Source organism: Hypanus sabinus, unplaced genomic scaffold (genome assembly GCF_030144855.1).
Source record: "Hypanus sabinus isolate sHypSab1 unplaced genomic scaffold, sHypSab1.hap1 scaffold_406, whole genome shotgun sequence".
NCBI classification, from domain to species: Eukaryota; Metazoa; Chordata; class Chondrichthyes; order Myliobatiformes; family Dasyatidae; genus Hypanus; species Hypanus sabinus.
In genome coordinates, this window is record NW_026781288.1 from 130,180 (window position 1) to 155,440 (window position 25,261).

The 25,261-nt window shown below is 43.0% G+C and overlaps 1 pseudogene; it reads left to right on the forward strand.

Moving 5' to 3' along the window:
- Nucleotides 1–948: 948 nt before the first annotated feature.
- On the forward strand, nt 949–25,237 carry LOC132388775 (NACHT, LRR and PYD domains-containing protein 3-like; annotated as a pseudogene).
- The last annotated feature ends 24 nt before the right edge of the window (nt 25,238–25,261 follow it).

Below are 25,261 nucleotides of genomic sequence, written 5' to 3' on the forward strand. Positions count from 1 at the left end.
GCCGCCTCGATTCAGCCCGTACAGGTCACGATGTAACCCTTCTAAACCTTAGAGACTTCAGTTCACCCCGCAAAAATGTCAGGTTGTAAAAGCTGTTCAAATGTTCATCTCCGAAAGGGAAGTTTCGGGCTATTGATTGCAGTATCTCCGAGAAATATGTGTAAATAATACAATAATTTGTAGTTCTGTTTACCAGCGGCAAGGCGTGGTTGTGTCTCACCAGCATCATCTTAAACGGGACAGTACAGTTGTTGCTTATAAGGCTCACAATAATGATAGTTTTTATGTATCCGGAGCTTTTGAAGGCCTACGTGTTAGTCCTTATTTATGAGGCCCATTTGATGACTCTGGGCCTGTAGTGAATGGAGTTCAGTGATGGTGGTGGGGCTGGGTGTCGGGGTGTATTTATTTAAACCTATCGAATGCTGAAAAAACCTGGGTACTGTGAACATGGAGAGGAAGTCTCCATCTGCTCAGAGCGCCAGCTGATCATAAATGTTTTCCTCTAAAACTGCGATGGAGGATTCTTTTTCTCAGCCAAAGCTTAGTTGATGCGTGAATATGCTGCCATATTTGTGATGGAGGCAATTACTGAAAACATTTATGCCAGAGTTTGACATATTCTTGATTGCTAAGTAACTTCGGTGTTACATGAGGAATAAATAGAGCGTTGTAGGGGTGGGTTGGTGGCAATCATAAGGATCGAATAACGTGATCCTGCTCTGATATCTTATGTTACCATGACTGAACGATGACTCCTTCATATCAGGTTCTTTGATGTGTGAGGGACAATTACAGATTTATTCACTGAGGTTGTTAAATTTGTCTTCAATGTTTAAATTCCAGTGAGTTTTGCTTTCAGGATATTGAGCACAAATGTTTTATTCTCCTTTATACTGTTAACATGCTTTATTATCTCTCCAATTAAAGTTAGACCTACGGTGAGAGATTTATTATTAGAAACGCCCACATCTGGAAGCAAACCATGACTGAAGACAAGCGAACATTAACAAGTGAACGAGTCTGAGGATTGAGACTAGCAACTGGAGAGAACCCTTCTGACTCAGATTTGCCACTGATTCAGTCAGGAGAGAGGTCGGTGAGTCTCATTGAAACGCTGGTCCTTTAGATATTATATACCGGTACAATGGAAGGTAAAAAATAGTTGGAGTAAGACTGAATGTGCCCAGAAGTACCAGTTATGCCACTGCCAGACCCAGTTGCAATCGCTCCAGGTCTGGTGATGTGCTTTCAGCAGTCCAGCTCTTTAAAGCCACTCACATTCCCTCAGTGTTTGCTCATTTCAAATCTTGCATCTTCCGACGTAACTTGTGCTCAGTTCCGATGCTTCCTTGCTTGTCTGCGTTACCGCATAATCATCTCAAAATGTGATAACAATTTATACCATAAATGCTTCGTGCTGTAGTGATTACAGAAATATGGAATTACCATGAGCTACAGTAACATGTCATTGACCGCTCTGGTTGTTGCAAGCTGCAATGATTTACTTCCACTCGAGTATATCGACATAGAAGCCTCAGCTGATAGCAAACCTTTTTGTAACACAATGTACAAACACCACAGTTCATTCAGTCCTCACAAGCAAATGACAACCAATGCTTTATCTTTGCGCACCCTGACGTCATCAAGTACTTTTCTACTAATTACATTGTCAGAACCTGTGAACCAGACATTAAGCAGAGGTGAAAATTCGAAGATATTTTCCCATGGATGTTCTGTATTAGACTTCAGCAAAATCCTTGATAAGATCCCACATGGCAGCTTGGTCTGAAAGATTAGGCCCCTAATGCGGTCCACAGAAAGAGCAAGTTAGATGGATTTAACTTTAGCTTAAAAGTAGCAAGCAAAGTATAGTGATTGACGTTTTCTCCTCATGATCAAGGTGGGTAACTAGTGGTGTGCCGCCAGGGCTACAGGCTATTAACTTTTAAAATTCGTTATTTTGTAGCAATGATTTGAATGCGAGTGCAGAAGTCTTGACCAGTAAGTTCACGGATGACATAAAATTAGTAGACTGTGCTGACAGTGAAGATTGTCATAACTTATAGGTGATCGAAGTTGGCAGGAGTGGTAAATAGATTGCAAAACCAACAACGGTTTCACGCAAGAGTTTGGTGATGATGTGAAGGGAACTGCCCGTGTATGAGGCAGGCACAATTGTCTAATTACTGAAGCAGTTGGGATGTGTAGATGGAGTGAGGAAGCCAGGAGAGAACTGGATCCATCATAGGAAATTGGGACCATCTTGGTGGGCACTGTGGTTGGCATTGTCTCTTTGGGCAGAAGGGTTTGTATCGGTGCTCTGTTGATCTGTGACTCTATCAGTAGGAAGCGTCAGATATCACTGAACAGACATACAAAAGTTAATAGAAACGGGGAAGGGTTGGCCCCTAATCCAACTGCTGCTATCATACAGGGGATGGACCTGTTGTCATAATTTCAATCGTTCTCTGACTCACTGTTTGCTTGTTATGTAATTCACAGCATCATCAGCAGGTGGAGCTTCCCCGCACTGGAAGCAAAGTGTAAACAAGTCGACGACAATTAGCAATCTTCAGTCAGAATCAGAATGGCTACAGGTATGTTCACTGGGAACTTCATAATTAAACTACTGTCCTGTTACTGCACAAGATTTTAGATGAGGAAACTTGCACAGATGTTTAACAGATGTTAAAGTTTCATCCAAAATGGCCATTGATCCTACTGGTATTGCGGCCTTGAGTAAATGAACAACGTAACAGTTGCAGCGCAGGGACCTGTCACCGGTAATGTTGAAATCACTCCGCTCGCCATGCGAAGCTTCTCTTGTGTGAAAGAACCAGTAGGTTCTGAATTAGGTGGTGGTGAGTGAAACAGGAATGCAACAGCAGGTTTGTAGGTTATGTAAAAGTCAAGAGTCAGGGTCTGTTTTGCCTCTAGAGAGGTACTGATGTGTGAGACATCGCCAACTTTCATTACTAAAACTCAGTGCCAGCTGATAGGAACTTTTCCGCAATTTCAGAAATTGTGTGATAACACAGCATTTCATGTTTTGGAAAGGCAGCTATCAACCCCCTTTGGGTCTTCTTGGCTGCTGCGCAAAGGAGATGAGGGGAGTTTACGAAATGTATTTTTTATAGCCGAGCCGAGAACATTGCCAGCGTTTGGAATGGCAAAGGATCAGGAGACAACTTACTGTAGATATGTAGATATACCTGTGGTTTGTTTCAGTGTTTTAATACCCCAATGAATGTCTGCGCTGTGGACAAATGGTGAATTTGGTATCTCAAAAAAAAAGAGTTTGAATGCTGAAATATCACAGGAAAAATAAAACCACAGGAGACAAACATTGAATCAAAAAAAAAGAATCGGGTCAATGTAATGTTATTGGTGTGTCGGAATAAAATGAACCCCATTGCATTTCAAGGTGGGATCTAGAGCGGGTACACACACACACACACACACACACACACACACACACACACACACACACACACACACACACACACACACACACACAGTGATGGAGGAACTCAGCAGGTCAGGCAGCAACTATGAAGGGAAATGAAAAATCTAAGCCTGAGCTGAGACTCTGAATCAGAAAATGTGCTCATCCAATCCAATCTCTTGTAATTGAAATGTTCAATTTGCAATCTCTCCGGTATTAATACATCCTTCCTGTAGTGTTGTTACCAGAAACGCACACACTATTCCAACTGATCCAACCAACAGTTTATAGCCTTGTCACAAGATCTCCCTGCGCCTGTATTCTGCGCTGCAGCTGATAACGGCAAACATTTTGTCAACTCCACACATTGTATACCTGGAAACTTCGGGATTCAAAGTTAATTGAATTTATTATCAGTGTACATATAGACACCACAAAAATACTGAGGTTATTTTCTTGCGGGCAAGCCAGCCATCTGGATACAATACTGGCTAGGAGGAAGGAATACGAAGGTTAATAATTGGCGGGCTATTCAGTTTGGAGGCTTATGACCTGCAGTGTGGATGGGCACAAGGTCTACTGTTTGCTCCTTATTTTAAAAATTATGTAGGGTAAAGTTGTTAATGTTGTTCGGAAGTTTGCAGGTGTCAGCGATATTGGTGGTAGAACGGACAGTGAAGGGGGTTATGTACATTTACAAGGGGACTGAGATGAACGTGAAAGGTGCACCAAAGAATAGGTTCATTCTGTAAAATTAAACAGGGCAGGAGATGCATAGCAAATAGTTGTTTTTCACCCAGTGGTGTGGACAGTTTGTTGCACAGTGAACAAAGTATGTGTGATCAAACGGATAGGACAGTCTGTAATCCAGTGACTCATCTGTGTGTGACACAGGCGATTGGACAGCGTGTAACTGAGGGATTTTTCTGCTTGTGGAAAATACACTCAGTAATATTTCCCGGTATCACCTGACGCTGTTCCCTTTAGATTTCCTGGTCATCAGCGCCGAGATAGTGATCAGTATTACTATGTCTATCCTGTTCTTTTTCTGGGAGTGCATGTGTCCCGTCACCGGTTTATCAGAATCAGTAACTAGTAGGAAGTGCAGTTCACGTTCACCAGCTCAGTCCCAATCCAAATCTGGTCAGCCAGAGTTTTGGCTCAGTTGTGAATCCTTGTTCTGGTCAGCTCCAAATCACTTCAGTATAACTTGCAACTCATCATTTATTTCAGGTGGGAAATGGTTCTGGACAGCAGTCAAGAGATTCTTCCCAGGCAATGCATCGATGGAAGATGATCAGGACACGGGAAGCAAGGTACCAAAGCAGAGTCGGGTTGAGAGCGATGTCCCAGGTGGATGCAGTCCGGCTGCAGAGAAAGGCGAACAAAATCAGCCCAGACATAGAGGTATCAGGGACACTGATCCGTGCTCTGGAACCGGCACAAGTGGGCTCACGGTCTGTGAGCTCGGAAGCTCATTAAAGACGGAATTGTCAAGTCCCCAACAAGGAGCGGGTGAGTGAAATATGAGTTCGCAGAATGTGGCAGGGAGGAGAACATAAAAACATAAGAGCATAAGAAATAGGAGCAGGGTAAGGCCATCCAGCCCATCGAGCCTGCCCCGAGATTCTATTAGATCATGGCTGATCTGTCTGTAAACTCAGCTCCATCAACCTGCGTTTTCCCCTGAACACTTAATTCCCTTACTATGTAAAGATCTATCTAACTCTATCTTAAATATATTTAGTGAGGAAGCCTCAACTGCTCCACTGGGCAGATAGTTCCACAGATTCACCACTCTTTGAGAAAAGCAGTTTCTCCTCATCTCTTTCCTAAATCTTCTCCCCTGAATCTTAAGGCAATGTCCCCTAGTTCTAGTCTCACCGACCAATGCAAACAACTTTCCTACTTCTATCATATCTATCCATTTCAAAATTTTGTATGCTCATATAAGATCCCTTCTCATTCTTCTGAATTCCAGAATATAGTCCCAGGCAACTCTTTCTCCTCTCATAGGTTAACCCCTTCATTTCAGGAATCAACCTGGAGAACCTCCTCTGCACTGCCTCCAAAGCCAGTATATCCTTCCTCAAGTATGGAGAGCAGAACTGCACACAGTACTCCAGGTGCGGTTGCACCAGTACCCTGTATAGTTATAGCATGAGCTCCCTGCTCTTGATTTCAATCCCTCCAGCAATGAAGACCAACATTTTGTTTGCTTTCCTAATAACCTGTTGTACCTGCAAGCCAAATTTTTGCGATCCATGAATAAGCTCTCCCAAGTCTCTCTGCACAACAGCATGCTGTAATCTTTCACCATTTAAATAATATTTGCTCTTCTATTATTCCTTCCAAAGTGGATAATATTGCATTCAGCATTGGTATATTCCATCTGCCAGACATTGACCTACTCTCTTAACCTATCTATATCCCTCTGCAGACTCTCCACATCATCTGTACAATTTCCTTTTCCACTCAGTTTAGTGTCATCAGCAAATTTTGCTACGGTATACTCAGTCCACTCTTTCAAAACATCAATCTGAATGGTAAACATCTGCGGGCCCAGCACTGACCCCTGCGGCACCCCACTCGCCACAGACTGCCAACCAGAGAAACACCCATTTTTACCAACTCTCTGCCTTCTATTCGTTAGCCAATCCATTATCCATGCCAATACACTTCCTCCGACTCCATGCATCCATATCTTATTTTTAAGTCTCTTGTGCGGCTACTTATCGAACGCCTTCTGGAAATCCAAGTATACGACATCCACATGTCCCCCCGTCTTTTGGTACATCCTTTTTCAAAAAGTTATGTGACATTTGCTGTCTTCCAATCTGGAGGGTAAATGTGAGGTCTTATTGGAGGGTAGGTCAGAGGGGAGTGGAAATGTGTGGGACTGGTACATGTGATGTAGTGGTGCACCGGTTACCCCACTACTGGAAATGTGTATTAGAAAATATGGAGCTGTACAAATGAAGAGTGCATTTCCGGTATGTGAATTAAGGGACACCTGGATGGTTAGAGTATCTCTGGTAAGCGAATATCATTGGAATCCCCACCAGTTATTGTCCATCCTAAATTGAACCGAATGAGGGGGTAGAGTGGGGAGTTTGATTTCTCGTAAATGTGGTCCTTCTGGTAAAGTAACTCCCAGAGGGTTGTTGGGTTGGCTTTAAGGCTAGTGTTGGAGTTGGGGAGAAAATCTGTGTTTGTAGCTGAAGGCAGGAGTTTCAAGACATGCTGTGAGTGCTGTAAAAGCGGTGGAGAAGAGGCATATTTGGGTTGGTGCCCACTTCCTCCTTTTTATCTTCGCAGACCCAGAGTCTACAATCTCTGACCTCCTGGCAGAGAGGGCTGAATATCGACTATACCAACTGACGAAATTCTACAGGGACAGACTGAAACAAGCAATAGAAGAAGGTGTTGAAAGACTCAGTTGGATGTTGAGACAGGAGGGGCATTTCACTGCACGGGAACATGGGGTGAGTCTATTTAATGTATTGTCACTGGTATCAGAGGGAAAAGTGATCAATATTAATCTCCGACATGTTCTAACATTTCTACATGCCCAACGAAATCCCTGAATTGTCTGCAGAAGAACTGGCCGCAGCTTTGAAATCTGGTAAGGTGTGGAGTGTTGGGAACTACAGTTTCAGTGTCACATTTTCCTCTCCGGTATTTATCAGTGGGGTATAAGAACAGTGGCTGTATATCTGGACTGTTGGAAAGGCATTCAGACTACAATTCAATGCTCATCTCGTCAGGGCTGTCAGTCAAATTCAGTTGACCCACTGGCTTCACTGCAGTCCGTGAGGAAAGGAGGGAGGGAAAGCTGCCAATCACACCTGCTCTGCTGTCCATCTGAGTTCCCAAACAAATGGGTGGCTGACCATTCAAAGAGTCACAGAGAAGTACTGCGCCAGCTATAACATGCCGAAACTTTTCAACTGCCTACTCCCATCTACCTCCAAACAGACCACAGCCCCTCCATACGACTACCATCCATATCCATATCGAAATTTCCCTTAAAAGTCAAAATCCACCTGGCTTGCTCCACTTTCATTGACCGCTTGTTCCAGACTTTCACGACCATCTGAGTGAAAAGGTACCTCCTCATGTTTCCCTTGAACATTTTGTGTTGACCCATGACCTCTAGTCGTAGTCTAACCGAACGTTAGTAGTAAAAGCCTGCTTGCGTTTATCCTCTGTAAACCTCTATCAAATCTCCCTTCAGTCCTCTACGTCCCAAAGTATTATGAGCGAATTCATTTAGTAGTATTTCCTTATAATTCATGCCGTCCAGTCCCAGTAATATCTTGGTCAACTTTCCCTATGCACCTTCAATCTTATTTGCATCTTTCTTGCAGATAGGTGACCTAAACTGCACACAGTCCTCCAAATTAGGCCTCACCGGCGTCTTATACAACTTCAATATAGCATCCCAACTCTGTAATCAATATTTTGATTTATGAAGGCCAGAGTTACAAAAGATGATTTACGAACCTATCTACCTGTGCCGCCTCTTTCAATGATTTGTGTACCTCTATTTCCAGATCCCTTTCTTCTAGCACATTCTTCAGTGCCTGGCCATTCAGTGTGCAAAACTTACCCTGGCTGGTCCTTACAAAGTGCAACACCATAATTGTCTGCATTAAATTCCATCTGCCATTGCTCAGCCCATGTTTCCGGCTGGTCCAGATGCCACTGAAAGCTCTGGTGTTCTTCGGTGTCCACTATAGTACCACTCTTTGTGTCCTCCGCAAAATTTGTGGAACCAGTTAACTGCGTTATTACACAGATCATTGATATTGACTGCAAACAATAACAGATGCAGTACCAATCACTGCTGCACTCCACTCGTCACAGGTCTCCAGTCAGAGAGGCAAATATTTGCCACCACTCTCTGGCTTTCCCCATGAAGCCAAAGTCTTATCCATTTTATTAACACATCTTGAATGCTGAGTGACTGAAATTCCTTGACCGACCTCCTATGTGGGACCTTGTCATGTGCATTGCTAAAGTACATGTAGAGAACATTAATGTCTTGCCTTCAGCAACTTTCCGGGTATCTTGCTTGAAAAAATCCGTGCTTTTTTTTCTAAGAACCCTACACTTCGTGATTTTTTATAAATAACCTGGATGAGGAAGTGGAGGGATGGGTTAGTAAATCTGCTGATGACACAAAGGTTGGGAGTTTTATGAATAGTGTGCAGGGCTGTCAGATGTTACATAGGATATTGATAGGATGCAAAACTGGGCTGAAAAGTGGCAGATGGAGTTCAACCCAGAGAAGTGTGAGCTGGTTCATTTTGGTAGGTCAATAATGATAGCAAAATATAGCTTTAAGGGTAAGACTCCTGGCAGTGTGGAGGATCAGAGGGATCTTAGGGTCCGAGTCCATAGGTCTCCCAAAGCTGCTAAGCAGGTTGACTCTGTGCCTCTGTGAAGGCATGCAGTGCATTGACTTTAAGAGCCGAGGGTTAATACTGCAGCTATACAGGACCCTGGTCAGACCCCACTTGGAGTACTGTGCTCAATTATGTTCGCCTCACTATGCGAGGGACGTGGAATCCATAGAAAGGGTGCAGAGAATGTTTACAAGGATGCTGCCTGGATTGGGGAGCATGTCCTAAGAGAATAGGTTGAGTGAACTCAGCCGTTTCTCTTAGAGTGATTGAGGATGAGAGGTGACCTGATAGCGATGTACAAGATAATGAGAAGCTTTGAGCGTGTGGGTAGTCAAAGGCCTTTCCCCAGGGCTGAAACGGCTAGCACGAGAGGGCATAGTTTTAAGGTGTTTGGAAGTAGGTACAGAGATGTCAGGGGTAAGTATTTTTTTTACACAGAGAGTGGTGAGTGTGTGGGATGGGCTGCCAGCGGCTTTGGGGGAGGCGGAAACGATAGGGTCCCTTAAGAAACTCCTGGATGGCTACATGGAGCTTAGAAAAATAGAATGTTATAGGTAAAGCCTAGGTAGTTCTAAAGTAGGAACATGTTCCGCACTGTTTTGTGGGCCGAAGGGCCTGTATTGTGCTGTGTGGTTACTATGTTTCTATTCGTTAGACACGACCTGCCACACATGAAGCTATGCTGACGATTCCCAATCACTCCACGTCTATCTAAGTACCAATATATTCCAACCCTTGGAATACCTTCCAGTAACGTTCCCACGACTGGTGTCAGGCTCAGCAACCTATAATTCCCTGGGTTATTTTAGATCCTTTCTGAAACAGCAGAACAACTTTTTTTTAGGTTATGAGGACACTTAGTCCTCGTTTATTGTCATTTAGAAATGTATGCATATATTAAAAAATGATACATTGTTCCTCCAGAGCGATGTCACAAAAAAAAACAGACAAAACAAAGACTCACATTGACAAAACCACATAATTATAACATATAGCTACAGCAGTGCAAAGCAATACTATAATTTGATAAAAGCAGACCATGGGCACGGTTAAAAAAAAGTCTCAAGTCCCGATCGACTCCAATAGTCCCAATATCAGGCAGCAGAAAGGGAGAAACTCTCCCCGCCATAAACCTCCAGGCACCAACAACTGATGCATTAGAAGCACCAGACCACAGCAGACTCTGAGTCCGTCCGAAAACATCGAGCCTCCGACCAGCCCCGCCGATACAGCCTCCCAAGCGCCATCCTCTGCCGAGGGCCTTCGACCTCGTCCCGGCAGCCGAAACAAGCAAAGCCGAGGGGTCAGAGGCCTTCTCCTCCGGAGATTCCGGACCGCACAGTAGCAGCGGCAGCGGAGTAGTCATTTCAGACGTTTCTCCAGATGTTCCTCCGTGCTCTCACGTGTATCTCCATCAAATCAGAATTGTGCACGGTAACCTTCTTAACAAATAACAGATATCGTTCACCGGAGAGACCACGCGCGCTGCGTCGCGCCACCATCTTCTCCTCCCTCCAACTTTGATTATCCTCTAGTCCTTTGCTTCTTCTGATATCACTAAGGATGATTTTATTATCTCTGCCCGGGCCGTGGCAATGTGTACACTTGCCTCCCGCAAGCAACACCTAGTCAGGCCTTCGGGATTTATCCACCCTGATTCACCTCAAAATAGCAGACACCTTATCTATAAAGTGTATAGATCTTATGAAGTTGATGCAGTTTGGCCTCACTTCAAAATACTTTGTCCGTCTCCTGAGTATATATAAAAATGTAAAGAATGCATTTAAAATCTCCCCCATCTCCTTTGGCTCCATGCATGAATTACCATTCTGATATTCCAGAGGACCAATTTTGACCCCTACCACCCTTTTGCTCTTGACATGTATGAGGAATCCCTTGATATTTGGAATCACCTGTCTGCTCAAGGAACCTCGTGCCTTATTCTGGCCCTCCTGATATCCTGATTAAGAGCAATCTTGTATTTTTTCATGCTGACACAACTGTATTTCTATGTTGTATTGACTGTTGTACATACTACTTATTATGAAAACAAACACCAGAAAATCTGCAGATGCTGGAAATTCAAGCAATACACACAAAATGCTGGTGGAACGCAGCAGGCCAGGCAGCATCTACAGGGAGAAGCACTGTCGATGTTTCGGGTCGAGACTCTTAGTCCTGCCGAAGGGTCCTGCTGCATTCCACCAGCATTTGTTGTGTGTTGCTACTTATTATCAATTACTTCAAACTACACATTGCACATTTGGATGGATACGTAACACAAAGATTTTTATTCCTCTAGTATATTAAGAATGTCAGTAGGAAAGTCAATTCATTCGATTCACGTCATGGCGGTCAGTGGATCCCACACAAAACATGACTGTAAGGGCAGGACAGGGGCTGCATGTGTCTCGTTTAAGTGAATCATTTCATTACTTTGAAGATGGTGCCGCCGGCATTTGCCTCGGCATGTTACCCCCAACAGCTGAAGCTGAGCATCACGCAGGGTAGATGGTTCTGGCATCAAGTTAATAAATTTTACGTATCCTTTTGCTCCGTCAGGAACTGTCTGCAGTTTGTGCAGAAGTTCAGCAGCACTGATTGCATCTCCCAAACCTGCAAATCCATCAAACCACAGCGAGGCAGTGGATATGTTGCTCACCGCCACCTGGCGCATCCACTTCAAGTCTCAGCTCACCCTGACTTTGGGAAATCTCATCGTTCCTTCATCTTCATCCTGGAGATCCCCGCTCATGGCTACGTGATTTATCTTCATCAGCAGTTATAAACTGTTACTCCTCAACGGTCAAATAGGGATGAAGAGTCAACATTGGATTTGTAATAGTAGTTATTTAACATGTATTTTCAGATATGATTCCCACCCGTATATGTTCCAGGCCATGCTGAATGCCTGTTAATCTGAATGTGGCTGTTCTGATTACCTGCATTTCAGCTTCTGAAAATTCAATTTTCTCCCCATGTGTCTGAGATTCGGTCCCAAAATTCTTTTTTTTTTGCTCCCTCAGCCCCCCCCCCCACTCTTGCTTTTGTTGTTACATGCTGGTTTACTCTGCTTTGTTTCCGCATAATTGTGTTAATGCAGACCCTATCAGGAATGTCCCTGGAAATTTTTTCTTTGGATGAAAAATAACATTCATAGAAGTCTTTGCTGCACTAATCCTCAAACCTATGTCTAAATATGTGGTGTAGGTTTTATATCAGCAGTTGTTGTGCCAGAAGAAACATTTAACATGTCAGACATAAATTCTTAAATTTATTCAATTCTTATTAAAGCAACAGGAGCTTACAGGATCATATGTAAACTCTTTCTGACTTTCTATCTGCTCCACAATAAATTCATTGTTTTCCTTTTATAGAAAGTCACTGAGCTGACAGAGAAGGGAAAACGGGCAGAAAGTTCCAGACTCTTCCTCAGTTTGGTGATGGGCAAAGGCTCCCGGACTCGGAGGGCGATGTGGGAATCCTTTGTGACATGGAGGACTGAGTTACCGAAGTTGGACAGAATACTGAGGGAAATACAGAAGCTCGGTATGTTAAAACCACGCACTGAACACAAAGGCACATTGAAATAAACAGTTTACATTATTTTAGTTCTGTTTTCAAGGACGTTTTTCTTTGAATTAAACAGACCCTGATCCAGAGGAATACATTAACATCGCCCGAGGGTTATCTGAATTACCCACTCAACTGATAGGTGAGTGATGACATTCCCAGTCGTGGGTCACTTCTTTATACGTTATCTGTCTTTCTTAATCATTCAAAATAATGCAAGGGCAAGTGAAGCGATCATTCATCAGGCCATCATTGCTGTGAGTGGGTCAGAGTGTGATATAGTTTTGGCTCTTCAGGCATGGGCTATGGGAAGTATCTGGTAAGATTCCGTTTTTGTTAGTAATTCCGCATTCCTTATCTGTTAGGGCATAGGAGTGGAGCGTGGAGTGAGAGTACCTCCAGGGGCAGTCTTTTGTACTATTCTGAGATGTGCGAGTTCTTGGAGACTTCCAGTCTCCTGGACAACCACAACAGCGGCAGGTGCACCCAGCTACAGCACTGGAGTAGCAACTCGAGGACGTTTTGCTCATACGGGAGAATGAGGAGGTGATGGATAGGAGCTGCAGGGAGGGGGCAAGAGACAGTGAGCTGGGTGACTGTCAGGAGAAGGAAAAGAAATGCACAATCAGTGCAGAGTCTACTTGTGGCCGTTTCCCTCTATAATGAGTATACCACTTTAGATACTGTTGAAGAGGATGTCTAACCAGGGAGAGCTGCATCACAGGGGTTCTCGGACAGAGTCTGGTGTTGTGGCTTAGAAGGGACGAGAGGTGAATAGGACGGCAGTGGCGATAGGAAATGCCATTGTCGGAGGATAAGCGACGAGGTTCTGTGGGCACGATAGAGATACACAGATGGTATGCTGCTTCCCAGGTGTCAGTGTCACGGATGTCTCAGAATGGATCCATAGCATTCTAAAGTAGCCAGAGGTCTTGAAACAAATTGGCACAAATGACACAAGTAGGAAATGTGATTAGGTCCTGAAGAGAGATTTTAGGGAGTTACATAGAAAGTTGAAAGTCGGGACATCTAGGTTAGTTATCTTAGAGCAAGAGTACAATGAATTGAAAGGTAAATTTCAGAGGACCTCATGCAGGGGGCGGGGGATCGTCTTGCTGCTTGATCTTAATCCAACTCAAATATTTTCACTTCTTCATTGGGCAGAAGATACATAAACCTGAAAGTATCAAGGACAAATTTAATTCTGCATTTCTAAGACTAATAAAAGGTCACATTCTATGTTAAGATGAGCTCTTATGTACAATACATATAATATCAAAGTAAAAAGTAAGTTTATTATCACCCCTTATATGAAACCATATGCGACCCTAAGATTCATTTTGTTCCTGGCATACTCAATAAGTACAATAACCATAATAGGGCCAGTGAAGGACTGTACCGAACAGGTTGGACAAACAGTCTGCAAGATACAAAAGACTGAAAATACAGAAGAAATACATAATAATAAATATATAAGCGGATTCATAGGATGTGGGAACAATCCAATGGGGCAAGTGTAGTTTCTGCTCTGTTTGAGGAATTATTTGTTGAGGGATAATAACTGTTTCTGAACCTATTGGCATGAGTCCTGAAGAGGTTCACTGTTTTAAGTGTAATGTAAATCAAAGTCTCAGTTCTTTTCTCCATAAATGTGATATGATGCTTTGTTGAAGAAGAGCTGAGAGGTTCTTACAATGTCAGCACCACTAATCCTTCAGCAGCACTTGTAAAAAAAAACTGACCATCTGATCAATTGATTCATTCATCTGTTATTTAAATTACACTTCTTGCAGTGTTGCATTCCATCGGATTGTATTGTCCGTGTTGTTGATGGGTTTTCTTTCCCTGATTTGCAATTGATGCAAATTGATTCAGGAGCAGATTCTTCTTCTAAGTTAGCCTTCTGAACAGTCCATGAACACGACCTTGCAAATCCTGCTTTGCGGTATATAGTTCTTTCATTTCTTATTGTCAATTATACTAGTTTTTATGTCCTGTGCTCTACTGTGCCAAAAAGCAACACATTTCATAACATTTCTTAGATATAATAAGGCGTATTCTGCGAGTTGTAAGCCACTGGCATAAAACAACAGAGCAAATGACCTCTTCTGGAGTTTTATTCACATGATTTATGAAGGAAGACTGAGTTTATACCTGTTGGAGTTTAGACATTTAAGATTAGATTTCAGTGAAACATAAGATCCTCAGACATTTTATTAGGGTGCATTTGAGGGGAGTGGTGAGGACGTCCCCTCCTCTGGGATTATCCAGAAGAAACATCTGCTGTTTAATTTCTTAAAAAGTCCATACTTGAAAGAGGTGAGATAATAATAATTACTTTTGAATAATAAGATAAAACGGATCTTTTGCCTAAAGGAGAAATCACAAATAACCCATCAAAATAGCGTTCTATTGTTTTACAATCTAAATATGAAATTTAACATCATGCATCTCACTACTAATCACCGCTCATTGTGGTAACCACAGTATACTTGCGAAGAGCAGAAAGTGTGCGGTAAGGGTATGAAAGGCTGTAAGGAACAACTGAGAATAGCCAATTCAAGCCAACAGGAAAAGCAAAAAATCATTCACTTTGTTACATTGACTATCAAAAACATTTGATTCTGTCCCACAGTCATTGTTAATAGTTCATAAAGTACACAAATACACACAACACTTGTGAAATTCGCACAATATATGATGAAGCATTGGCGTGCTCTAATCGCTCTGTCTATTCTCAATCAAAAAAGAAGAACCACCAATAAATAAAACGAGATATTTCTCAGTGCGACTCTAAATCCACGGTGATTTTGCCTGGTTTAAAATTTTCTCTCTAATTTACTGAATTGTATAAAGATAGGGTAACAAATTAGCAAATTAAAACATACAGACAAACAAATTATACCTTGGCATACCTTCTATACATGGATACATGGATGAATTAAAATTATAGTCTCCATCCATAAAAGGTACAACAATTAATTCAAATAGTAGAGCTATTTTGAAAAGATAGAAACATCAACTTTGGTCTTGATAAGTGCAGAACATACAACAGATTTTGTAGTATCATTAAGATGGCCACTCATGCAAGCAGCCCTGATGGAAATAAATCAAATATTCTCATGTTAGATTTCTAGAGCTGGAATCCACAATTAAACACTTAAATAATGCAGCAAGCAACATGATGTTAAGGCGGCTAAAATCTCTATTGCTACACTATTGCTACTCAAAGCTGATAAATATCGGATGCTGGTCTCCAGTCGCTAGAGCGTTTCCCCTTTACGGAAAGCAGAAAGCAAAAACTGGGCTGGATTAAAAGTTTGTTTACGGAGAAGAGGGTTCATACTTGCATGCAATTTTGCTGACAGATATACAGTTTCTGGAAAATATAATCGAAGTTTGCGGAGGATGATTGTTGTTCAGAAGGATATTCCGGATTGTTGTGTTCTTCTGCTTGAGGGAGACCTGGATATCCCTGTCATTCTGGATGCAGTTTTACAGATTGCTGACATCACATTTACTGTCAAGATGGGACTGATGAATTTTTCAAAGGCAGAGGAGTAGGAGCATGCTTCATTATCCACTGCTGGTGGTGTACAAACATAACAGTTCTATTCCAGTCCTGCTTTCTGAACCTGGAAAATCTTGGGAAAAACTATACTCCATTTTATCTCTCATGGGAGTTATCCGCCATCATATTGGTAGCTGTGTATAGCCCACCACAGGCCCGAGTCCAACAGTCTCTATTGAGCGGGGCGACAGGCATCAAAAAACAGCACACCCTGATGTTTTCCCCGTCGTCTTGGGGGTTTTTAACCGAGCTAGCGTGAAACAGTCTCTAAATAGTTATTAACAACATATCACTTGTGGAACCAGAGGAGTAACACATAGGACCACTGTGATGCTACCATCATCTCACTTACAGTGCCATCCTACACTTGTAATTTGGAAAGTCTGATCTATGGATAGATATTGAAGACCACAGCAACAGTAGAGGGGACCAATAAGGTGTAGATACAGGAGACACAGGAGCACTTACAAAACAACTTTGAGTTCATAGACTGGACTGTTCAGCGTTTTTATTCAAATCTGAATAAATACTCCCCAGTTATCACTAACTCTAAAAACCTGTGTGGATATGTCTATGCCTACCAGAATATATTATACATAGCTGAATCAAAAACCGTAGATGAACCAAGAGATTTGTAAACGTCTGGGGAAGGACAATATCGGTGCATTAAAGTGTGGTGATCCAAGATTGCGCAAGAAGGCCAGGTATGACATACGGAGGATTATCTCATGAGCAAAATAACCATTCTAATTGAGGTTGGAGGCGTGATTGGATGCACGTCAACTCTGGCAGTGCTTACAGGCCATTACTTCCCACAAAGCGCAAACTTACAATGAATTGCGGAGAAGTTTCGCTCCCAGTGGGGATTAACAGCTTTTATGCACGCATTGAAATGGAGAATACAACTACTGCAATGAGGGTCACGGCAGCATCCACTGACCCTGGGATCTTTGACTCGGAAGCCGATCTCGGAAGGTCTTTCAATATGTTAAGTGCTTGCAAGGGAGCTGCCCCGATGCCGTACCTGGTAGGGCTCTGAAATTTTGGGTCAACTAACTGCCGTGTGTATTCAATGGTATTTTCAACTTCCCATTGCTCCGATTTTAAGTTCCCACCTGCTTTAATAGGGAGAAGTCATTCCAATTCCCAAGAAGAACAGGGTGAGATGCCTTAATGACTATTTCCCGCAGCACTCAGTTCCACAATGAAGGACTTTGAGAGGTTGATTATGGCTTGAATCAACCCCTGCCTCAGCTAGGACATAGACCCAATGTAATTTGCATATCACCACTATTTGTCTACAGCGGATGCGATTTCATTGGCTCTTTCCGTGGCCATTGATCACCTGGAGGTTAATAATACTTCATTCCGATATAACACGATCGTTTCAACAGGTATGATCAAAAAGCTCCAGAACCTGGGCTGCCGAACCTATCACTGCAAATGAATCGTTAAGTTCCTCACCAGAAGATCACTGTCTGTGCGGAATGGAAATAATATCTCCACTTCGCTGATAATCAATACTGGCGCAACTTAATGATGTGTGCTTATCCCACTGTTCTTTTCTCTCTGCATCCATAATTGTGTGGCTAGACGCAGCTCTAGTGCTATCTCTAACGTTGCTGAAGACACAACTATTATTGTCAGAGTTTCAGATGGTGATGGAAGTGCGTAGAGGAGCGAAACATTTCAGCTTGTTGAGTGGTGTTGTAGCCACAATCTTGTACACAATGTCAGTAGGACAAGGGAATTAATATTGGACTTCACAAAGAGTAAGATGAGGGGGCACACACCTGTCTTCAAAAAAGGTGTCAAGATCTCTGAGCATTCTATCTGATCCCAACATTGTCTACCTTCAGATCGTTCATCTTACAAAGAACCTTCTCTCTAGTAATAGTAACTTCAGACACTAATGACCCGTCAATACCTGGAACTTCCACCATACTGCTGATGTCTTCCACATGAAGATTGATGCAAAATACTTTTTCAGATCGTCCACCATTTGCTTGTCCCACATTAGTACATCTTCAGCCTCATTTTCCAGCGGTCCAATATCCATTCTTTCTTCTCTTTTATGCATCTGAAGAAACTTCTGGAATCGACTTTGTACATGATTGTCTAGCTTACTGTCATATTCCATCTTTAACTTCATGATTTTTAGTTGATATTTATTGATATTTAAAAGCTTCCTCTAATTTCCCACCGTTCTGTTATGCTCACTCTCTTTGGGATTGACTTCCTTTGTCAGCCACGGTTGTGTCTTCTTGTTTTTGGAACACTTCTTCCTCCTTGGGACGTATATATCATGCGCCTTCTGAATTGCTGCTCTGCCGTAATTCCTGCCGGTGTTATTTTCCAATCAATTCTGCACACCCCCTATCTCATGCCTCTATAATTTCCTTTACTCCACTGTAATATTGATATATCTGACCTTAACATCTCCTTCGCAGAGTGGTGGGAGTGTGGAATGAGCTGTCAGATGAAGTGGTGAATGCGGGTTCACTTTTGACATTTAAGAAAAACTTGGACAGGTATATGGATGAGAGGGGTTTGGAGGGGTATTGCCCAGGTGCAGGTCAGTGGGACTAGGCAGAAAAATGGTTTGGCACAGCCATGAAAGACCAAAAGGCCTGTTTGGTGCTGTAATGTTCTATGGTTCTATGGTTCTAAAAAGATAACGAATGGAACAACGTCCATCCATGGAAGATATCGCCACGATTTGAGCAGACTAGATTTTGACAAGAACGGCTGGCTCTGAATTGAAGGTTTCATCCCAGAAACAGAAGGATTTCTTATGGCAACATGGGAACAGTTGGTTAGCACAAAAATATCTAAAATACAAAAGCAAAAGACCAACAAATTGAAGATGATAAATTCAGACAAAGACAAGAGATACAATCCAACACATTACAAGATCTTGCAGTATTGATTAATTACAGTGGAAAGCATCATTCATCAAAATATTGCTTCACAGTGCACATTCTTAAAAGACACAGTACCTTACTATAAAGACAAAACTGATTCAGTTTTAGAATCAGAGTCCTGCAAATTACACTATGGCTGATCCATCTTTACAGATAGGACTATGTATCCAGGATATAAAGGCAAGAAGAACTTACTTACTGATTAGACATAACCATTCCAAACACACGTGACATACATAAATCAATTGCTGAAAAACACCAGAAATCTGCTGAATTAGCAAAATAAACTGAAAGACTGTGCAGCACTATGTCCCAGTAGTAATATCTGCAACTGGTATCATCCCAAAGTCACTACATATTAACATTAAACAATTAGTTCTACAAAGGAATATTTATGTAAATCCACAGAAAGCAACAATTTTAGAAACCACTAGAGTAGTCCGGAATTTCCTATCAATTGAGAGATGAGTGTGTTTAGTTTGCCTGCACCTCAGGCAAAACCAGTTTGAGCTTAGAAAAAATAAATCATAACCTATTAATAAAGCAATTCTTATCATGACGATGTAGTTCATAGTGCATTACAATGGGATAAAGTGCAAACTAGGAAATAAAAGACAAAATGAAGGTTCAATATAAAGGCTTTGCAATGGTGTTTAAAAGTGACAGCCTCAGTCTGCAGCCTTTACACATTAGTAGCAAATATCTGAGGCTACAGTACAGTAGTTTTAGGTGAGGATCTCTGCAGTTTAGCAGCGTAGTTCAATTAAAATCTGACCTGCCAATGACCCTTTGGCCTTGTACCTTATTGTCTGCCTGCTCTGCATTTTCTCAGCAACTGAAACACTGTTTCCCTGAGCTATTCTGTTCTCTTTTTCCTTGTACGGCCTCATTGCGCTGATATGATGAAATGATGTATTTGCGTCTCATGCAGAAAGGTTGTCTATTGTACCTCGGTGCATGTGTCAATAATATGGCAATTTACCGATTTATTGTTGTCAACAATACAGTGTCTCACAGAGTGATCGTCACCAGTTGCTAACACTTCACTAAGCTCTCTGACAAATACGACATCCATCACTGAGATGCTTCTGGTCTCTCCCATTCATGGAGATTCATCTCCACTTTTCCACCCCTCCTCCATCACTGAAATTAAAAACTACCAGCTTTCTTTCTTCTCATTCCGTTGCGTTATCATTACGAAACATCACTGTGACTCTCTCCACAGAGGCTGCCCGACCGGAGTATTTCCCGCATATTCTGCTCCTGTTTCGATGCGAGAGCAGTGGACACTTACCAAAATGCACAGTGTCCTGCTCTCCATATTTCCACAGCAAATCAACATTAACATCGTTTGATAATGATGCGTTAAATCGTGTGAAATGTTGTTGTGTCGGATGTGCAGTCAGGATTGCAATAGGATATCAGGGGAATGTTCGCCTTCACATGTAACTAGTATCACAATATCAGTATTGTATCTTTTCTAAGACATACATCGCTGTTAGTTCCGATATCTGTTAACAGCATTTTACTTTATGTCCTAATATCCATGGATGCATTGAATTAATTCATGTAATCTCAAACACTGAAACTTGAAATGCAGTTATAATATTCTTTGTCAGTTGAGCTACTGAACATTTTGACTATGTTCTCTGTTCCCATGAAAGACGTTCAACAGATACACAAGGAGACTCTGCAGGCACAGACTGAAACACTGAGAGTGAACACGATCCTGATGAGGGAGAAGGAGAAGGTTTTCCAGCTGGTTGATCGATACGCTGAGCTCACGGTCATTTCTACTGTTCAACATCGGAGTCTGGTGGAACATGAGCTACTGGCAAGAGGCAGAGAACACGAGGAGTGGAGACAGACGCATCCCAGTGGACAGCTGGAAAAAATCGGGATACATCATTTGTTCCAGAGCACCTTTTCCCAGACTAAATCCAAATCTGGGAGTTCCGCAGCATTGGTCGGAATCCCTGGGATTGGGAAAACAACAATGGTGCAAAAGATTGTTTACGACTGGGCCACAGGGAAAATATATCAGCAATTCCAGTTTGTCTTCAATTTCAAATTCCGGGATTTAAACACCATTAATTGTCGGATAAACTTGAGGGAACTGATTTTGGATCAGTATCCTTACTTTGGGAATATCCTGAGAGAGGTTGGAAAAACCCAGAGGGATTGTTGTTTATATTTGATGGTTTGGATGAATTTAAGCACACAATTCATTTTGCTGACAATCAAAGAGACACAGAATGCGACCACCAGTGCTCAGATCCCGAGTGGTGGTGTGAAGTGTCTGAGATTGTGTACAGTTTAATCCAGGGTAAGTTGCTCCCAGGGTGTTCAGTGCTGGTGACCAGCCGAACCACTGCATTACCCTTATTGGAAAAGGCAGAGATTAGTGTCTGGGCGGAAATCCTGGGATTGGTTGATGAAAAACGGAAGGAATATTTCATCAGACATTTTGAAGATCGGACGGTGGCAGAAGCTGTTTTTGAATATGTGAAGGAGAACGAGATCCTGTACACCATGAGCTACAACCCCTCCTACTGCTGGATCCTCGCTCTGGCACTGGGCCCCTTCTTCACACAAAGAGTCAGGGACCCGCAGCGTGTTCCCAAGACCATCACCCAACTGTACTCCTACTATATTTACAATATACTGAAAAACCACGGCCGTGAGATTGAGAATCCCCGTGATGTGTTACTCAGGGTTGGTCAGATGGCCTTCAGAGGAGTGTCCGAGAGGAAGATTGTGTTTACAGATGGAGATTTGATCAAGAACAATCTTCAGCCTTCCCAGTTCCTGTCCGGGTTCCTGATGGAGCTATTGGAGAGAGAGGATTCTGCCCAAAGCGTGGTCTACACATTCCCACACCTCACCATCCAAGAGTTTGTAGCTGCAGTCGCACAATTCCTGAATCCACATCCCGGGGATATCCTGAAATTCCTCACTGAAGCCCACAACACGACAGATGGGCGATTTGAGGTATTTCTCCGTTTTGTTGCTGGTCTCTCCAATCCAATGACAGCTCGGGGCCTGGTGGAGTTTCTGGGTCCATTTTCTCATGAAGCAACCTGCCGGGTGATTGACTGGGTGAAGGAGGAGGTTAAATGCCAGAGTGCAAACACGAGGAGTGAAGCTGATAAAAGGAGCCTCTTGAACACATTGCACTACCTGTTTGAGTCTCAGAATAGCTGGCTGGCTAAGGCCGCACTGGGATCTGTGAAAACACTTTCATTCAGTGAAATGACTCTGACCCCGATTGACTGCACAGTCCTGTCTCATGTCATCGGAATCTGTGATACGATAAAACACCTCGACGTGGAGAACTGTCACATTCAGTTTGAAGGAATCCAGCGGCTGGGACCCGGGCTGCACAAGTGCCAGGAGTTGAGGTAACTTGATTTGTCTCTCTGAACTATGAAACTGTTCCATTGTGCTGTTTCAATGTAAAACGAGTTGGGTAAAACTGTAGGATATTAGGTAATAAAAGACTGTGTCAAATAACCAGGGTATAGGTCAGTAATTCCCAAGGACGAGAAGGTTCTGTGATTCCTTGTGAAGGGATGTTGGAGACTTCATCAGATCAGTGAACAACGGCCATTGGTTTAATGGTAGTAAATCACAGGAATGGCCGTGTTTCTCACTGCCTGTGACACGTCCATTGACAATGTTCCTTCTCACTGTTACTGACACCCAGACCGACACTGACTGCAGCAGGTGGGTCAGAGATTCACACCCCCTTCCCGGTGAGGGACAAGAGACCGTCAGCAGACTGTCCCAGTGAGAAGGAAAGAAATACCATTGTGAGATTGTCCTCCCCTGCCCTTCCCCGTGTGTGACTATCACCATCACTCACTACTAGATACTCAGAATCAATGGGCTCATCTCCCCTTCCAAATTTGTGTCTCAGTTCAGACATACCCCTCACGTGCAATATTTTACTGGATCAACCTATCATTATGGATTCTTCCCCATTCTCCTGCCTCCTGTTGGATCTCTCTTCCCCATTACCCTTACTCCTACATGTTCTGTCTTCCTATCCCTTTTCCTCAGGTGGTGCCTCTTCCACATCTCCTATCGGAATTATAATTTGTGAATTTATAATTCACAAATCCTCCTCACTGTGGGTATATCTCCCACATTTCTGCCCTGACCCTACCAATGCTCTCAAGTCAGTAACGCTTATTTTCACCGTCTGGGTGTGAGACAGAATGTGTGCAGTTTACAGTGTCACACCGACAGACTAAATTACTGACATTCGGTGAATACCCTGGAGCTGGTCAGTGAGGGACATTGACAGTGATGGGAACTCCGATCAGTGATTTACTGAAGATTTTAATGTTTCCTGAAATATCCGAGTGAGAGAGGTTTTCTCAGACTCACGGTTTTTGAATCACTTTTTTCATCAATTTGTCTGTTTGGCTTTAGACTTGGGGCAAATAAACTGGGAGATTCTGGAGTGAAACTGGTTTCTGTGGCTCTGAGGAACCCGGAGTGTAAAATACAGCAACTGTGGTAAGTACCAGACTGTCGCAGGTTGTGTTTACCGTCACTGGGTGTCTGACACTGAACATTAATATGATCAATAATTGTGTTACTGATAAACACTGGGGATTTGTACCGTCTCCTGTCTCTCTGTGACCTTCACCCTCACTCTCTGTCACCTCCAGGCTGAACCATGTTGGTCTCACAGATTCAGGTGCCGTGGATCTCGTCTCGACTCTCAGAACAAACCGATTACTAACGGAGCTGAACGTCAGTGAAAATGAACTGCGTGATTCAGGAGTGAAACTGGTGTCTGCGGCTCTGAGGAACCCGGAGTGTAAAATACAGACACTGGGGTAAATACCAAATTGTTGGAGATTTTAAATACAGTCACTGGGTGTTTGACACTGAACATTAATGTGATCAGTAATTGTGTTACTGATAAGCACTGGGGATTTGTACCGTCTACTGTATCTCTGTGTTATTCACTGTTTGCCTCTCTCATCTCCAGGTTGAGGGATGTCGGTCTCACAGATTCTGGTGCTGAGGATCTCGTCTCCGCTCTCAGTACAAACCCATCACTGACGGAGCTGGACCTGAGTGATAATAAACTGGGAGATTCAGGAGTGAAACTGGTATCTGCGGCTCTGGGGAACCCGGAGTGTAAAATACAGAAACTGGAGTAAGTACCAAACTGTGGGAGATTGTGTTTACAGTCACCGGGTGTCTGAACATTAATGGTTTATCAGTGTTACTGATAAACACTGGGGATTTGTACCAACCCTGTCTCTCTGTCTTTCATTCCCACTCTCTCTCGTTATCTGCAGGCTGAAGAAGGTTGGTCTCACGGATTCTGGTGCCGAGCATCTCGTCTCCGCACTCAGTACAAACAGATCACTGACGGAGCTGAACCTGGGAATTAACTCCCTCACAGACCGATCAGCACCCGCTCTCTGTCGCCTCATATTGACCCTCCCAAATCTGGAGTGGATCCGGTGAGTGTTTGTGTTAACGTTCAATGTGATAAAATATCAGGGATACTGGTCTGTAAGCATGTTGAAACATTATCCTCGTCCCCTGTTACTGAAACTGATGTGTAAACTGTTTATTTCATCTCTGTTCTTCAATGTGTTTCAGACTGGTGGGGAATCGGTTCAGTGAGACAACGGAGAAGGAACTAAGATTGGTGCAGGATCAGAGACCCGGACTGATAGTGATCCTTTGAACATCTGAATGCGTGAACATCCCCACACTTATGGTGACATTTTCGCTGATTCCCCAAGCTCCTCTTTAATGCCCGCACTCCAGGTTTGATTCCTAATGGATCTAACGGAACTGGCTCTGGTCTCGCGCTTTGTGACTTTTGAAGCTGTCCTGCAGTGACGTATTTCCTCCTCTTGTCCAATGCCGCTGATTCTGACACATGACCAGGTTCGAGATCTCACACAAGTTCGGCTCTGCGGAATTGCACAGTCAGGAAGAGCCCAGTGGCCGGGTTCATTCTAGGACATGAGTATCCCGGGGTGGGATTATCCGGGGAGAGAATCCTTTTGTTTACTTTGCTGAGGACAGTACTTTCGGCTGTCTGGCCGATACAATGATCTTAAATTGACAAATACTTCGGCAGTGACCCTGGATCTGCAGCGATCCCGGACACAGCCCTGAAGTGTGATTTTATTATCATCGGTTCCCCGATGCAGAGTGACGGTGAGAAACGGGACTGATGATTCAATCTGTCACACGTTGTCGCCAGTCAGTAATTTGTGTGTGACTGTGAGTGAATCGTGAAGAGCTTATTTATTCCCACACGTTAGAAGCTCACACATTGCTTAATTTACAT